Raw genomic sequence first — 4,999 nt, 5'->3', positions numbered from 1 at the left:
TGTATTATTTAGTTCATGTTTTCCCTCTTTTTATTGATGCATAAGTTATTAAAAAAGATATTTTATATGTAATAAATGATAACATTAAGTTCAAAACAATGAGTTAAATATATAAAAGTCCATAACAAACAAACAACAACACAAGTTTCTGCAATTACAACGATCATGGTGGATTACGATTCGGGCATGTAGTTGTTTTGCGGCCAGCATACTTACATGTTGAGCACTTGTTTCTTCTTGATGAAAATGATACTCCAACTCTATGCCTCCTCTTATATGGCTTTCTTACCGGTTTGATAGTGTTTGGGTCAATATATAGAGGAGATATTAATCTCTCCATAAGCTCTGCAGGAACAACCCAAGATTCTTTGGGAGACACCGGAGTAATATGCTCACTATATGGCATTTTATATTTTTTTACCGAATAATATTAAGAGGAGTGCTCGTAAACTTCAGGTCCATATTTATGATCGTATTGAGCTTAAAGTGCTGCCATACCATGTGGACAAGGTATTTTGTCCAAGTCAAAAACTCTACACATACAAGGTCTTGTTTGAAGATAGACCGTGGGAGCATCATCATGATCGGTGATACAGAATTTGTAATCTGCTATTTTATGAGAGAATAACCTATTCCCCAAACTGACAGTCGTTGATATTTTTTTCGATTTCGAGAACAAATCTGGTTCTTTTTTCTGGGCACTTGAACTGTACACGCCTTTCGTTTAAAAATTTGCTATATTTCTTGCTTATTTTTTCAAACATAGCCTTGATGAGAAATTTTCTTTCATCGTCAAACAATAAATTCACCGATTCAGCTATGTTTGATGTCATAATATTGTACCTATAAAAAAAAATCACTTAGTACCACATCATACTAAACTTATAAATCAAACAAGACATTAAATTCATAAGAATATATCTATCTGCTGGACAGAATGCCCGACTCTATCTCTCGAAATTGACACGTTCAAGAAATTCTGCTACCTTGGGATTCACATTTGCTATTTGATTGATATGGTCTAAAAACTCCTCTCTACTATATGCTTTAGCTCTCTATAAAAAAGGGTGATGACCATTTCGTTGTGATAGTTGTTTCGAATGTTCTCTCCAAGATGCCTGATGCAACAACCAAAGTAAGAAGAAGTGAAGAAAAGTGAACCCATCTTTGGAATACTTGGATGCCTATCTGATACAAAACATAACTCTTCAATATCTTCGATGCAGCTTCACAGTTGTTTTAAAAAAATCCATAAGAGGCATCACATTCCTTGTCTGCTACACAAAAAGAGACAAAAAAAATGTGATTCTCCGCATCCTGTGCCACCGCCACTAGGAGAACTCCATTATACCTGCTCCTCAAAAAGGTACCGTCGATGGCTATGCCTTTTCTCAAATGTCGAAAAACTTGAATCCAAGCACCATAAGATTCAAAAAAGTGCTTGAACCTTACGTTTTCATCCAGATGCAATACCGTCTTACTTCTGGGATTTGTACACTCAATCATGTAACGGTAAGCATCCAGGACTGCATACCCATGCTCGAGTGTCCCCCTAACCAGGTCCTTAGCAATCCTTATGGCCGTATATATCTTCCAATATCTGACCAGGACACCCAAATCCGTAAGGAGTTGATTGGCCATAACCCTTGTTGAAGGGCCTTTGCCATCGAGGAAACTACACCTGAAATATTCACCGAGGACCTTTGTCGTGGCGTAAGGATTTTGACCCGAGATGTGCTCTGAACCACATGTGTGATTCTTTTCATGTTTATGAATGACGAATCTATCAGAACTTGTGTACTTCACCACTCTCAACCACCACCTGCAGTTCGAATTAACACATTTGAAGTAAAAGACACTGCTCGAAATAATCGCCTTTTTTATTTTGAATTTTTTTTTCAAGCAAGAAATAAACAAAGTGTTAGATAGTTCATTCTTTTCCTTGAATGACATTCCAATAAAATAGTCAGTCCCATCATCTTAGAGATTTCCATACTGTGTCGATTGAGATGAACTGCACATCGTATTGGTCGCATCAACGGGCGTAGGTGTTTGATCATCATCTAGAATATTCATGTCTTGATCATCCAACCTATTATCAAAGAAGTCTTCTTGTTCTACTACTTCTACGTTTTGGTTCTTATTCTCTGTCATCTTTTCAACTATGTTCACCCTTAACACTAGCCTGGTTAAATCACTTAAATAAGTACACAACCGAACTTGATCGATTATCTTGAAAGGCAGTACCCTCTGATTTTCAAAGGAGCTATGCATGTAGCTGATGACGAGTTCTTTTGGTTGATAATTCAGTCCACTAAAATTGATGATTAAGTTCACAAAATCATCATACAAAATATCACTTTGGACTGTCATAGCTATCATTTTTAGTATTTCACCCTCCTTCCAATGCCATACATATCGATTGCTCTTCTCGATCCATTGACCATGACAATCGACCCTTATTGTTATTGATCCCTCCATTAGTGGTACCTAAATAAAGTCATTTGTTAAAAAAAGTTGATAGTAATTTCATAGTGCCATGAATGAATCCCAACAAATGTGTAATCTGTTGCAATAGGTAAGTGATCAGTCGCAACAGATTACTTACCTGTTGGGATTCATGTTACGCTCCTGAATATCTGTCGCAACAGATGATGTGCCTATTGGGATTGATATTACAGTACTAAATTACTTTTGAAGATGATTCCAACAGATGAGTGACATGTTGCAACAGATAATTAACCTGTTGCGACAGATGACTTACCTGTTGCAATAATTTAGTAATCTGTTGTAACAGATATTTACCCTATTATAACAGACAACACTTCTGTTGGAATCGTGTTCATGTTCTGTTGCAACAGGTTACTAATCTGTTGAAATAGATATTTATCATGTCGCACCAGATAACTAATCTGTTGCAACAGTGTGTAAAATATTTCAATAGATGACCCATTTTTTAAACGTGAATTCAACATATTAGTCTTTCATTGAAACAGATTTCTCATCTGTCGCAACAGATGATTTATTTATTTAAACAGATGGATCTTATGTTGGATTCAGGATTGGGTTATATCCATTGTTGGAAAAATAACAACACAATAGCAGTTACCCAAATGATAAATTCAACTAAAAATCATAATTTGACTTGCCAAGGTCTCTTATGAAGTAATGTCAAAGTGAAAAGTGACGTTCGAAATAAAATTTGACCTAAGTAATTGGTCAAATAGCAACAGTAGCGGTAACAACAACAAAAACAACAAATGGTCAACAAGAAGAAGATGAAGATGATAATGAAGTAAAAGTGATGATAATGAAGCAGAAGATAATGAATAAAGTAGCAGCAACAATGAACAACAAAAATCGCTAAGAGAGAGAAAACAACAATGGGTGAGAAGAGAGAGAAAGACGCCTTTTTTCCCCGTGTTCCGTTATATAGGTAAACATTTGGATCAAAGTGTAAATTTAAAACTTGTGGGCTATTTTCAAACTTCCCAAACTTTCTTAACCCATAATAAAGTAATTGTCACCTCCACTCAATAATTAAGACTTGTGTCACCTACACCTCATTTTAAAACTCTTTTGTCACCTACAGCCCGAACCCCATGACACTTATATATAATAGTAAAATTTTGGAATTCAATGTTGTCTTCTCTGTGTTAGTAAAAAGAACTTTCTTATTCTCTTACTCTTCGATCACACTCAAGAAAAGAAAGGCATCTAGTTCGTGAATATTAATTTCATTTTCTGGAGAATCAAAATTTAATTTGGTGTGATTATTTTGGTGGTGAGTTCAATAATCTGCACTGTGTAACAACGGTATATAATTTTTTGTTCTTACTCCTCAATTTAATATAACAGTTATGACCCAAATATGTGTGGGATCTTTAAAGGACTTGGTATAATTATGCATATTCCTCTGTTTTATAATTTTTTTACTGACTTCTATTGTACGACTTCATTGACACGCCAACAATTTTCAACTTAAAAGATTATCAGTGGATGCAATAAACGTAACCATTTATGAGATGTTTTACCCGTCCCAAATTGAGATGACACATTGATTAAGAAAAATAATTAATAAGATGACTAGTTTATCATAGTGCCCTTATTAAATGATGTTTACATTTTAATTTGAAGAAAAAGTAATTAATGCAAAGGGTAAAACATGGACAAAAAATTATCTCTTCTTGATTAATGAAAAAGGACAAGTAAAATAAAAAATTAAATTAAAAAATTTGGGACGGGTAGTTTGAAATGGAGGGAGTACTTAAATTCTAATTATAAGACAATGTTGAATTGTTAACAAATTTGACATGTAGAAAAGAATCAATGAGTTACTTCTTTTAATTTTATTTTTCTGTCAAGTAAAAATTAAAATTAACAACACACCATTGATAATTTGCCTTGATTTCAAATTTACAAAATCTAATTACCTCACATATGGATGAATAATAAATGTGTACAAACCTCTTATTTGGAGGAACTTTTAAGTGAGGAAGTTTGACTATATTAATTGGATTATTTTGGAAAAAATTTAAAATGAAGGACTAGAATAGATAAAGGAGAAAATTCATAGAGTTACAATATCTATCTGTGTTCACACTACCCGGCTAGCAAAATAAAATGACAACATTGTCCATTATTACAATTCCAAATCTATCCAACTCTATTTTACATGTTAAGTAGCATCACATTCTAAATTTAGACATTCTGAATTTTACTATAAAAGTGAGTTTAGAAATTTTACATATATGGCTCAACCTCAAAATTCTAGATTCTAACAACTCGGTAATATATCTTGGATTCATCACCTCTCTATTAAAGGGCAAAATTGAAAAAAATGTATCATATTTCTTCATCGAACATATCCCCGTTGTCTCTTGAAATGTAACGGGCAGTTAGAAAGCTGGGCCCCCCTTTGTCCTTACGTTCTAAACAAACAAAAAAATTGGCCAAAACAATTGTCTTTATTACTTTAGTCATGGTCGTGTCAATTAAG

This window comes from Capsicum annuum, unplaced genomic scaffold (assembly GCF_002878395.1).
Source record: "Capsicum annuum cultivar UCD-10X-F1 unplaced genomic scaffold, UCD10Xv1.1 ctg4380, whole genome shotgun sequence".
Classification (NCBI taxonomy): domain Eukaryota; kingdom Viridiplantae; phylum Streptophyta; class Magnoliopsida; order Solanales; family Solanaceae; genus Capsicum; species Capsicum annuum.
Note: the sequence above shows the minus strand (reverse complement) of the source record.